The sequence below is a fragment of the Bidens hawaiensis genome, unplaced genomic scaffold (genome assembly GCF_021521415.1).
Source record: "Bidens hawaiensis isolate Kalapana, Puna unplaced genomic scaffold, B.hawaiensis_p1.1 tig00003393_1, whole genome shotgun sequence".
In the NCBI taxonomy this organism is placed as follows: domain Eukaryota; kingdom Viridiplantae; phylum Streptophyta; class Magnoliopsida; order Asterales; family Asteraceae; genus Bidens; species Bidens hawaiensis.
Window position 1 is genome coordinate 450173 of NW_027491189.1, and position 13853 is coordinate 464025.

Consider the following 13853-nt stretch of genomic DNA (forward strand, 5'->3'; position numbering starts at 1 on the left):
CTTTACCTTACAAGATTTTAACATTTTTTATTTATAACCATTTCTTAAAATAAAGGGTAAATAAATAGATAAAAATGTTGGTGCTAAAGAAAAATATTATATATTTGGATATTAAAATAATACAAGCTAATGATACACAATGATTAGAAACAATTGTTGAATTGATAATCATTTTCTGTTTAAAAGTTAAAAAAAAAAAGTCATACCAACTTTTGCATGCTATATGACTTATATTGTATACTCAAACCCCCCGTACGGGAGACAATTCTTGAGTTTGTTTCACAGGAAATTTTGAGACGAATTTGAGAAACAACTTATACGGATTCGAATTTTTTTTTCAAGAAGGAATAATCCCTCATGAGGGACCGCGATTTTTCTCCTAAGGTTGGGAATAAACCCATCTATACGACAAGGGATATGGAAAGTCCCTTCCCTGGAAAGGGAAGTCGTATCATTATTCTTCGTTAACCAACTTGGGTAAACATGACAAGAATCAAATTATTTGGCATAATATAAGACTTATAAGCAATGAAGGAGGTTTCAGATATGGAAAGTAACTTCGAAAAGTGTTATTTTATTAGTTCCGTAACCGCAAGATTTTAAAGAAACAAGCTTCGCAAACATCACATCGCAAGAGCTTATCCAAAGAAGAAGAAGCTCATTCCGGGGGATAGGGTGGTTAAGAAAGGTTCATTCCATAAAGAGAGAAAGTGCCTCAATCAGCAACACTTTACATTTCAAAAGCCCCAGAAAATTCATACTTAAGCCCCATACCACATTACAAGAATCTTTTTCAAAGGAAAACCTCCTCCGGTTATGTAACTGGCTGTTTGAAAATCCCCCCCACCCAGGAAGGAAAAATATCATTTGGACAGGAGTTCTTGACAAAGGAAAAGAACCTCCTCCAGATTTTTTCGAGAAGAATAATCCCCTTTCGATGAAGGAAGTATTTGAGAAGTTCCTTCTATGAGGAAGGAGAGCCTTCTACAACACATATCATGTTTCTAGAGTTTCATTTTGAAGAAGAAGAATTCCCCTCCTAAGAATGACAAAGTCTCTAGGAAAGGAAACAACCTCCTGTAGCAACACTTTACCTTCCAAGAATTTCCCATGGTGAAAAAGCTTCCACATCAGCATATAGGAAGGGGGTGTCCCTTCTATTAGCCCTTTCCATCAACCTTCATGTGTAACACTTCTAACATGTGGTAAACTGATTATGTTTTTATATTTATGAATAACAAATATAAATGTTCGATCATTACTTATAACTCCCCCAGATGGGATAAAGCCCTCTCTAAGAGGCACAATACTTATAGCTCCCCCAGATGGGATAAAGCCCTCTAAGAGGCACAATACTTATAACTCCCCCAGGTGGGATAAAGCCCTCTTTAAGAGGCACAATACTTATAACTCAACCAGATGGGATAAAGCCCTATTTAAGAGGCACAACACTTAAAACTCCCCCAGATGGGAAAATGACATCAATTCTCCTTCACAAGTGTGAAAGGAAGGCCCGGCTGAGGGGCTTGGATCCATATACAAAAATAGCCCAATACACGAGGCTCAATATTTATAATTTCCTCAGAGAAAAATAGCTCATTCTAATAGGCTCAAAATCTACATTCCCCCGAGTGAGATATGGCCCCTAATAGAGGGCTCACGACTTATAAATTTCCCACTAAAGGGGACACCATACATATACGCCCCCCTAACATTTTTAACTTGATTGTTTATGTTAACCGGAAAGACCTTGCAAAAGAAACATATAGAAAGAATTTGAATCATCATACTTAATGTCGGGGGCTTGATATATTTTCAAAAGATATCATCACGCTGAAATTGTTTATATCGCCGTTTCTATGTCCAATCCTAATAAAGCAAGAACAACATGATCATTGTTAGAGCTTGTTAATTGGCTACTAACAACCTTTGCAGGGTTATTCAATAAGAAAAAGAGATCACGTACAACCAACATAGCTACCTCAGAAACAAAAGTTACCCTTTTCTTGGTTATGTTAAAGAAACTAGGGCCTAAAGTCCTTTGTCCCAATCATAAATAATTGGCATAAGGTACTGGGGGACTTGAAGAGATAGTTCCAGGACCGGGCCCATTACATGGTGATGAATTTAGATATGCTCGATCCTTATTTCATCCCATGACTTAGCTATCTCAACTTTATTGGGTCCAAATTTGATAAGTATAAACAGAAAAAGGACAACGTATTTATATCGTGGTAGATTTAAATTGTCAAGAGAATCAAGTCAAGAAGAGTTTTGGAAACTAAATATCATCTACCTCAACAAAAATATAAAAAGAGAACCTCAACAGAAACTGGCCCAAGGAATGGGTCTAAAAGGAGTAAAAGGAATGAGCATTACCTTTATCATGAGTTATAAGGATAGTAGACGGGGAAGACTTGAAGAGGCCACCCTTGAAAAGGGTTCCCCAAATGACAAGATGAATAGGTCCAGTAGCAAACACGAGCTCAAATTAAGGGTCGCTAAAGTAAGGAAGTCTAAAAGAGAATATCTAAAAGACCTCCCAAAGAAAATAAACTAAATAAAAGGTTCTAGGGGGTTAAGGACTTATCATATTGATCTGAATAAATTAGTTGAATCAGCCCAAAAGGAAGGGTTAAAACAACAAATGTAACATGCCATGTTGTTGGAATGGATGAAGCCTAAGTCAAAGAAAACAATGCCCAGGAGAAAGCTTATAGGACAATAACCAGCATGTAATAGTTCTATGGATGTTATTTTTATCAAATATGCCCCCAGGGCTATATAAAAAGTGGGGATCTTCCATTCGTACTCACCCATTCCAACATGAAAGAATAAACACTCACAACCATTTAGGCGATCGGAGTTTAAGGTGGATCATACAAGAGGTCGAATATAGACTTGTTTTGGGTCCATTATGCTTGTCAGAGATAACGAGCATAATGGACTGGGGAGACTTGAAGAGCCTACCTGGGAATTGGGCTCTTTGAGCTGGGTCACAACTCATTAAGTAAGGAACATGATAGATAGCCCAAGAAAAGAGGCCCAAGGACAAAGGGTATAATAAGATAAAAGACTAAGTCAAAGGGGCCAAAAGTTACGGTGCACCTGACTTGGGGGAGGTCCCAAGACACGCATACTCCAGGGGGGCGAGACAATATCCAGCAGATAAAAGGAGGCCAGCCACAGCCCCAGGGGGAAGAGAAGAAAGGGAGTACTGGAGAGGAAGTGAAAGACGGACTTGGACTAAGTTCATTATCATTGTCATAGATTACAAGAATAATAGACTGGGGGACCTGAAGAGACTACCCCGGATTTAGCCCAATAAAGCCCAAAAGGCACCATCAAGACAGACGAGCCCAAGATAAAAGGCCCAGTCCAGGGATACCCAATGCACACCAAGACAAAGACTGAGGTCAACGAGGGACCAGTCATGTTGGTCTGGAACCCGACAAAGCTGGAGCTTACGTATTCCAGGAGCAAAGGACATATCCGGCGGGCAAAAGCAAGCCTCTTGTGGAAGTCAGAGAGGGAGGGAAATAACCAGTGGATAATAGGCGAGACCCTAGGGTATCGGTCCCAGAAAAGATTCCTCCGGGACTCAATGGGCTTGGCCTATAAAGGAGCCCAAAAAACCGTCAGCCCCAGGCCAGAAGACTTGAGGAATGAGAAGGAAGTTGGACTTGAAACAAGTCTATTACCGTTGTCATAAATAACAACGATAATAGACTGGGGGACTTGAAGAGACTAGGTCAGATGAGGCCCAACAAACAACCCAAGAAACCTGGCCCAATGGCAGCCCAAGCACTCCAGAAAAAGTCCAAGGTCAATGATGTGCGAAAATATATATATAAATAAAACACAAGTCGCAACTAAGCTTTAAAAACCAAACGATCTATCCTAGTTCACACAAACGGCAAGTGTACCGGTCGCGTATAGCACAGATGAGGAAAGTCCGGATATCGAACTCGAAGACACGTGAAAACGTTTATAATCACTAAACTCTAACCAAGACTCACCAAAATATTTAATTGATTTTTTTAGATTTAATTTTACTACTTAACTTAACTAAATGAAAACTTTTTACAAAACTTCGGAAACTTTGACTGCAGTGATAAAAACGTCTACCTAGGTAAGAATCATATTGAAGGAGATGACAAGACAATGGATTGAAAACTCTCACGACACCGGTTCTAAAGGATAACACAACTAAGGTTCGCTCAAGAAGGTCAGATCACCTCTCGATCTCACTAACAAACTCTAACTTATTTTAGTTGATTTTAAGAACAAACCGGGAAAACAAATTATTAACGTGTTCTAATACCGACTCACCTCTCGGTCTCACCGACACACTAGCCTAATGGAAACGAACACTACGCAACAAAGGAGAGAGGAACAATTCAACTTAACTTAAACTAGACCAACTAATCGCTCAAACACCCAAACCCGACAAGAACAAAACCCACTCTCGCGCGATCTTAATTCTAACAAGTAAAAGTAATGAGACGAGTTTACTTCTTATCACCTCTCGGTCTCTAAAAAGGTGTTTCACAACTGATTTTATCTAATTAATTAACCTACTTATCCCTACGGTTGTACACCCCGCAATTAAACCCTAAACACAAAGTAAAGAGCCTTAAACATGCAACAACTAATCAAAACCGATTCAATTAATTAAAGCACGAGGTTATTGGGTATAATCAAACAAAACACAGCCACCAAACACAATCTAATTTACTATTAAATCAAACTTTACATTAACAATTTAAGCCATGATCATTAACAATCCATATTACTAGTCAAAACCTAACAATATTCATCAAACCTAGGTAGAACAAACAAGATTAGCTACTCATAGATTTTGGACAGCCATGTATACTTAAGAAAAACATCACAAACATCAACTTAAACATGATGAAATTCATTCAAGATTCAAACACAATCTATCACAAGTCAAACTATCAATCACTTGCAAAACAATCCAAAGCAAAAGACGATTCAACAAAGTTAGGGTTCTTGAACAATAAACAAAGTTTAAAGATGATTACTTAAGGTTATAGGGCTGAGATTATGGATGTTTTTGATGCCTAGCAGCTGCACAAGAGTCTCCTTGATGTTCTTCTTCCTCTCCAGCCGTCACAGCCTCCACAGCCGCCTTTTCTTCTTTTTTTTTTCTTTTCCTTTTGCCTGCTGCCGATCGGACTTATTATAGGAGTTAGGGTTTTTTTATTTTCGGGTTTCTTGCTGGAATAATGGCTGAAAACTCAATTAATTATCTTAATATAATATTATACAAGGCTTCTAACTTGTGGGCTTGGGTTGGGCCTTGAGTTGTAGCTTTAAAACTTGACCAACAAGGCCTCTAGAATCTTCCAAATTAACTCTTTTTTCACCATCTTTCACAAACCTACAATTAACATTTAAACTTTGTAAATTATTGCACTTAACCCCCAATACTTTCATAAAATAAAACAATTAAGCATAAAAACCATGATAAAATCATAAGGAAAATAAGTGTGTTTTACTACACATCAAACATCCCCACACTTAAGACTTTTTCGTCCCTGAAAAAGATTTGACTGCAGTTGGATCAGAATCGGAAAATCAAAGTTAAATCAAACATATAGGTTAGATTTTAAAGCTCAGAAAAATGCAAAAACCGCGATCATCGATATTGTTGTCCACCTAAACCCATGCCTTAATCTTTACCGGGACAAATAAGATCCAACAATAATAATTTAGTGGTTTACACAATTAAGACCCGCTTATTTCAGCTTTTACCGGACCAGACCACCCCAACTTGACTTAAACCTCAAAATTGGCAGATTTAAAACTTTGTTGCTCAATATTTATGAATACTTAAAACGATTAAGGGTATTGTTTATCCACCTAAGATTAAGCATCAAAGTCTACCAAGCAGCCATTAGATACGATTAAGGTTCAATTAATTTATAGCTAGTACTCCCCACAACATGACATACCCCCGTTATCAAGCAATACCCCAAATCCATCACCATTGGTGAGTATGCAAAATTTTATCTGTAGGGCTTACATGTAGCGTGTCCCTTGTGGTCCGTTTCTTAATGGTAATGAGACGTGAACAATGGGACCCCACATGGCTAACAGCGTGGATGATCAAGTCTGTAGTGTATTTGTACTTTTGTACTTTTTGTGATCATGTTTATAGACTTATAAGGGTTTGCTCTTTGGCTTTATTTTTAAATATCCACAACCCCACTTAGGAATCGTGAATACCCAGATAAATAGATTGCATACAGACCCATGATCTCCAGACCCAAAGCATCCCATCAATACAGGATTTAAGGTTATAAAATCATATGCCAATGAGGTGTAAAACACTAAACTAGTGATGTGTTGCAAAACACATAGCATTTTTATCCCCTTTTTGGGTTGTTTTGTGCGTAAAACGTTAACGAATATAAATTTTTCTTGCATGAAATTACATGTTTGTGTATGTGATAGGTCCCATGTTGAAGAGAGCGAGAAAACGAGTCAAATGGAAAAAGAATCAGCTAAAACGGAGCTCGGATGAAGCCGGTACGCAAAAACGAAGATAAACGAGCTGAAAGTCGAAAAACGTCAGAAATGTCATGTTCGAGCTACGCGACCAGGTCATACCATTCAAGAAGCATGTGGTAGATTCCAACATGTCCCAAGGCTGCCAAGAATGTTCAAGATTCAGCTACCACGTCTATTTTGTCTTCTAGTGGGCCTAGTGGGCTTGTTTTAACCTATTTTATATTAGGAAGGAGGTGTTTAAACATATATATAAACCCTAAAACCCTATGAACGAAATTATTCAAGTTTCCAGCCATCCCACACCTGCTCTAGAGGAGAAACCAAGGAGGACAAGCTTACGGTTACATCTTTTATCCTTCGGTTGTCGGTTTTGACTATTTTAACGTTTGTGAGTTCGTTTTTGGTTTTTAAGCATTCAAACCTTTTGTAATCAAATTTATATGAGCATGTTTATCATTTATATCTATTTTATCTACTGTTCATTGATTATGATTGGCTAAACTTGTTAGTTCTACCTAGATTAGATGATTATTGTTAGGTTTTAGCAAGTAATATGGATTGTTGATCATCATGGCTTGAATTGTTAATGAAAAGTTTGGTTAACATTGAATTAGGTTGTGTTTAGTGGCTGTGATTTTAATAGTTATACTCATATACCTCTTGTTTTGATTAATTGAATAGGTTTTGATTGATTTTAGCTTGTTTGAACTCTTTACTTTGTGTCTAGAGATTGTTTGCGGGGTGATCAACCGTAGGGATAAGTGGGTAAATTAATTAGATAAAATCAGTTGTGAAACACCTTCTTAGAGACCGAGAGGTGATAAGAAGTAAACTCGTCTCATTACTTTTACTTGCTAGAATTAAGATCGCGCGAGAGCGGGTTTTGTTCTTGTCGGGTTTGGGTGTTTGAGCGATTAGTTGGTCTAGTTTAAGTTAAGTTGAATTGTTCCTCTATCCTTGGTTGCGTAGTATTCGTTTCCATTAGGCTAGTGTGTCAGTGAGACCGAGAGGTGAGTCGGCATTAGAACACGTTAATAATTTGTTTTCCCGGTTTGTTCTTAAAATCAACTAAGATAAGTTAGAGTTTGTTAGTAAGACCGAGAGGTGATCTGACCTTCTAGAGCGAACCTTTGTTGTGTCATCCTTTAGAACCGGTGTCGTGAGATTCTTCAGTCCATTACCTTATTATACTTTCAATATGATTCTTACCTAGGTAGACGTTTTCTCCGATTGCAGTTAAGTTTCCAAGTTTTGTTAAGTGTTTAGTTAAGTTAAGTTAAGTTTAGCTAATTAATTTAGTTAAAGTAAGTTAAGTTAAGTAGTTAATTAAATCTTAAAAATCATTTAAATATTCTTAGGTTAGTCTTGGTTAGGGTTAAGTATCTTTTACGTTTTCAAGTGTCCTTGTGTTCGATACTCAGACTTCCTTAGTGCTATACTATTAGTGATCGGTACACTTGACGGTTTTGTGTGGTTTCTTTAAGATTTCCGTTTAATAAATTTAAAGCTTAGTTGTGAGAACATCATTATATACACATCAAGTTTTTGGCGCCGTTACCGGGGACACGGTTAGAGGCGTATTGAGAACGACCCGAGTTAAGATTTACCTATTGTATTTTCGTATATTAGATTAGATTAGTTATTTTAATTAGTTTAGTTTTAGTTTAATTTTATTTTAAGTAATTTATTCTGTTTTTATCTGGTGCCCGTGATCCTTTTCTTTTGAGTGTTCTTTAAAGGAAATATGTTCGGACGACACGTTGGAACGCCATGGTGCAAAGTGTGTGGCGGAGATCACTGGGTACATGATGCTTATGAGCGAAGGAGGATAGAAGTCGAGGCACAGAAAGCTCCATGGGAATCACTTGTGGCAAAGCCTCCTCCATACCAATTTGCATATGATCAAATAGGGAACTTTTTAGGGTATAAAGACTTATCGGGAAATATATTAGAGCCAACCCCAGAATTGGAATCAATAATGGACGATGTATTGTTTGCCATTAGAAATGATTTGGAATATATTCCACCTTTGTTTGAAACCCTGAGTGAGATTGAAGATACCGGAATGGAGGAGCATAGAGTAGAGGAGTATGTTCCCTCTTGGGAGGAAGAATTTAAGGATGAGTTTGGTGAAGAGTTGATGGACTTTGCCACTATGGATGAAGGCAAGTTTGACCCACTTGGTGATCTAATGCTGCTTGAAGATTTAATATATAACGAGCCAAGTGTGGGGATCGAGAAGGAGCTTTGTAAGGAGAGCCATGAAGTAGTTAGTGATTTGGTCCTTCCGATACTTCACCTCGATTGTGAAAAACCAAAACATGAACCGTACTCAATCTCCATTCGGGATGTGTTAAGGTTTAAAAGTTTGGCTAAAAGAACTAGAAGGAGGATTTCTGGGCGAAGAAATCGTAGTGTGATGAAGAGATTGACTTCCCCGTTTCACTTCATTGAACCATTTTTGGGGGAATTCAAGAGTTGGTGGGCCGAGTTTAATTCATATGGTCGGGCTAATGAGAGTTGTGCAATTGGTTTCTTCCTGACCAATTGTAAGAGGAGAGTATTGAGGAGCATTGATGAGAAGAGGATAAAAGAGAAGCCTCCTGATTGAGGTTTCGGGAGCGAGTCCGGCTGAAGACTATTCAATAAACTTAGCGCTTCCCGGGAGGCAACCCGGTAATATCTTTCCTTATTATTTTATTTTCGTTTCTATTTATATTTCCGAGTTTTACCGGGTGTTTCTTCTCTTACTTGCAGGTTATTCCTTGGTTGGTTGATGATTGTTGATGAGCTGGAGTTTTAAACAAGTGTGGGGATGCAATATGCTTAAGGATTTCCGCTTTCGTTCGTTAGTGATAGCTTAATAGAGAGCGCTGGAGTTTTAAGCTTGCGTTCGAATAGGAGGGCGAGGAACATGATTCACCGCACACTTGCAGATCACATATACCAGGGGAGTCTGTTCCACTTTATTTTTCTTTATGTTTAGTTTTGTCTTTTCCTTGTCTCACATTGAGGGCAATGTGAAATTTATGTGTGGGGATGGGGAACTGACGTTTTCATTTTAAGAAAAATAAAAGAATATTGAAAATCTTGAGAGTTAATATTTAAAGTAAAAAATTTAAAGAAAAATGTCCCTTGAAAATTGTTTTTCTTCTACGTTATGCAGGAAATGATATTATTACCGTTGTGTTAACGAACTCTCGGAACTTTGAAAAATATATAATATACTAATAAAAGAAGGGATGGTTTGCATATCTGATCTGGGATGTGTCGGTAAGCCCAACTAGTTTTGATAGTCCTCTTTAGCAGTTTTTATATATATAATAATATGAAAAACGGTGAAACCGAATTTCGATGCTTAGGGAGGATTACCATAATCTGAAAACTTTGAGATGGTTATACTTAGATGCACTCAAAACCAGCACACACCACATGTCCATCTTTCTACGAGGTTAGAAATAGTTATATATTTTATGGTGATATAAAAGATTGAAAAAAAAAAGAAAAAAAAAGAATAAAAAAGAGAAAAAAAAAAGAAAAGAAAAAAAAAGTATGTATTGAAAGTTATGTTTGTGTATTCTCAAAAGTTGTTCAAGAAAAGCAAAATGCTTGTGAAGAAAGTTATGTATTGCAAAATGCCAAAGAAGCATTCTTTAAAGTTAGTAAAAGAGGCCAAAGATGCACATACTATACGGGACTTAGAGTTTACGTGTTACCTTGGGGATGGTGACTCTGAGGATACACTATTGGGGCTCGAGGTTCTTATTCAATAAATAAAAATTAGGAATTTATAGGACAAAGTCCAATAATATTTAGGAATAGCTCGTACGACCTCCACATGACCATTCATCCATCAAAATTTCACCGAGTGCATCTAATTAGTACTATCAACGAGTCCTTGGCTTATGGTGATTTGTCGAACCAGTTTGCTTCGACTCTAGTTTTTCTAGCTCTCTTTGTCTGAGATAGGGTAAGTGTAGCCTTAATTTTTGGCCTTTAAATGTTAAATTCAAAAGGGGGGCTTGATTGGCTGGTGGTTGGGTTTAAGTGGACAACAATATCGGCAATCGCGGTCAATATGTCGAGCTGTTTCTTGTGCTTTAGTAATGTTAAATAATCTGGGAGTTTGTTGTTTTTTACTTGGTTATGATCCTGTGTAGATTTCTTTTTCAGGGGCGAAAAAGGTTCAAGTGTGGGGATATTTGATGTGTTGCAATACACATAGCGTTTTTATCCCGTTTTTGGGTTGTTTTGTGCGTAAAACGTTTACGAATATAAATTTTTCTTGCATGAAATTACATGTTTGTGTATGTGATAGGTCCCATGTTGAAGAGAGCGAGAAAACGAGTCAAATGGAAAAAGAATAAGCTAAAACGGAGCTCGGATGAAGCCGGTACGCAAAAAAGAAGATAAACGAGCTGAAAGTCGAAAAACGTCAGAAATGTCATGTTCGAGCTACGCGACCAGGTCATACCATTCAAGAAGCATGTGGTAGATTCCAACATGTCCCAAGGCTGCCAAGAATGTTCAAGAATCAGCTACCACGTCTATTTTGTCTTCTAGTGGGCCTAGTGGGCTTGTTTTAACCTATTTTATATTAGGAAGGATGTGTTTAAACATATATATAAACCCTAAAACCCTATGAACGAAATTATTCAAGTTTCCAGCCATCCCACACCTGCTCTAGAGGAGAAACCAAGGAGGACAAGCTTACGGTTACATCTTTTATCCTTCGGTTGTCGGTTTTGACTATTTTAACGTTTGTGAGTTCGTTTTTGGTTTTTAAGCATTCAAATCTTTTGTAATCAGATTTATATGAGCATGTTTATCATTTATAGCTATTTTATCTACTGTTCATTGATTATGATTGGCTAAACTTGTTAGTTCTACCTAGGTTAGATGATTATTGTTAGGTTTTAGCAAGTAATATGGATTGTTGATCATCATGGCTTGAATTGTTAATGAAAAGTTTGGTTTAACATTGAATTAGGTTGTGTTTAGTGGCTGTGATTTTATTAGTTATACTCATATACCTCTTGCTTTGATTAATTGAATAGGTTTTGATTGATTTTAGCTTGTTTGAACTCTTTACTTTGTGTCTAGAGATTGTTTGCGGGGTGATCAACCGTAGGGATAAGTGGGTAAATTAATTAGATAAAATCAGTTGTGAAACACCTTCTTAGAGACCGAGAGGTGATAAGAAGTAAACTCGTCTCATTACTTTTACTTGTTAGAATTAATATCGCGCGAGATCGGGTTTTGTTCTTGTCGGGTTTGGTGTTTGAGCGATTAGTTGGTCTAGTTTAAGTTAAGTTGAATTGTTCCTCTATCCTTGGTTGCGTAGTATTCGTTTCCATTAGGCTAGTGTGTCAGTGAGACCGAGAGGTGAGTCGGCATTAGAACACGTTAATAATTTGTTTTCCCGGTTTATTCTTAAAATCAACTAAGATAAGTTAGAGTTTGTTAGTGAGACCGAGAGGTGATCTGACCTTCTTGAGCGAACCTTAGTTGTGTCATCCTTTAGAACCGGTGTCGTGAGATTCTTCAGTCCATTACCTTATTATACTTTCAATATGATTCTTACCTAGGTAGACGTTTTCTCCGATTGCAGTTAAGTTTCCAAGTTTTGTTAAGTGTTTAGTTAAGTTAAGTTAAGTTTAGCTAATTAATTTAGTTAAAGTAAGTTAAGTTAAGTAGTTAATTAAATCTTAAAAATCATTTAAATATTTTTAGGTTAGTCTTGGTTAGGGTTAAGTATCTTTTACGTTTTCAAGTGTCCTTGTGTTCGATACTCAGACTTCCTTAGTGCTATACTATTAGTGATCGGTACACTTGCCGGTTTTGTGTGGTTTCTTTAAGATTTTCGTTTAATAAATTTAAAGCTTAGTTGTGAGAGCATCATTATACACACATCAACTAGCAGTTAAGATTTATATCACAGGCTACACGGCATACTCTAACGTTAAACCTACCCAAGCATCATATGATAACGTATTAAAATTTTTAAAACTCATGATACTACCACTTTTTTTTTTTTTCATACCAAAATTTGAGGCTTGAGTATGGCCCGACCTTTCATTGCTTATTTTCCACGGACAAAACGCTTTTCCCACAAAAGATTTCCGTTTAACCGTTTTATCAAATTTGCCCTTTCATTTTCAAGGTTGAGCCTACCGACACATCCCAAGTTAAGTGCGTTTTCTTTTATTTATCTCATATTATTAGTAGTTTGAAAAATCGATTTCCGATAAATATCATCATCTCCCACTTTAATGCAAAATAAACTAAAAACAAGGGACATTTTATTTTATTATTTTTTATTATTTTTTTTAAAACAACGTACGAAAACGAAAAAACAAGTGAAATCTTTTTTATTTTTAAATTTTTTTTTCTACAACTAAATAAAATAAATTCTCATCCCCACACTTAGAACGAAATCGTCCTCGATGAGAACAAGGAAAAGAAATAAAATAAAAATAAAACGTAAAGCATAAAATTAAAACTTGAAAGAACAGAAATTAAAATAGAGAACGGGTTACTCCCCTGGTTTAGATGCAAATTCTTCATCAGCTGTGTATGACTCGAACGAACGACCGTATAGCATTTCATTCGCGGCCGCAACCTCGGGTGAACCAGTTCCAAAACGCCATTAGAGCTACCATGCGCATAATAATACCCGCAAAAACTCAAACTCGCTCGCATGTAGCGGCGTACGAAACAGAAAACAAAAACATAAAAAATAAACATATTTTTGTGTTTTTGATTTTTTTGAATTTTTTTTATTTTTATTAAATATTTAATTAATTTTTTTTTGTATTTTCTATTTTTAAATAACAAAAATAAAAGAAAAACAAAACTCTAAATCTCGGGCTGCCTCCAGAGAGCGCTTAGTTTAACGGGTCCTCAGCCTGACCCCAAATCTCAATTTCAATCAGGTGGCTTCTCCTTTATCCGTTTCCCACTCGACCCGTTTCGTTTTATTTGTCTACTAGTAGTTGGGAAAAACTTACCAAAAAAATTTAAAGAGATTTTGAAAAACTGAAACGGGTCGGACCACCAAGACTTATACTTACCCGGACCAAACTTTATACGAGTCGTGTAATGAAGGAGGGTGTCATCTTTGCTGTGTGTCAACTTTTTATTTTGTTTCGTATGTCGTATCCTCACTTTCAAGTTCGTTTGATCCAAGTATACATGTTCCCTCTTCTGTGATGTCTCCCTGAAAATTAATCTTCCTATTCCTTCAATGTCACCTCCCGTGTCAAATTTCGTATCATCTACTTCCATAGAGGTATCCTCCACAAGCTCTTCAT

At 36.9% G+C, this 13853-nt stretch overlaps 1 pseudogene; it reads right to left on the reverse strand.

The window, feature by feature from the left end:
• Positions 1–1843: 1843 nt before the first annotated feature.
• The window catches only part of LOC143623351 (uncharacterized), a 29090-nt pseudogene continuing 17080 nt past the window's right edge, over positions 1844–13853 (reverse strand).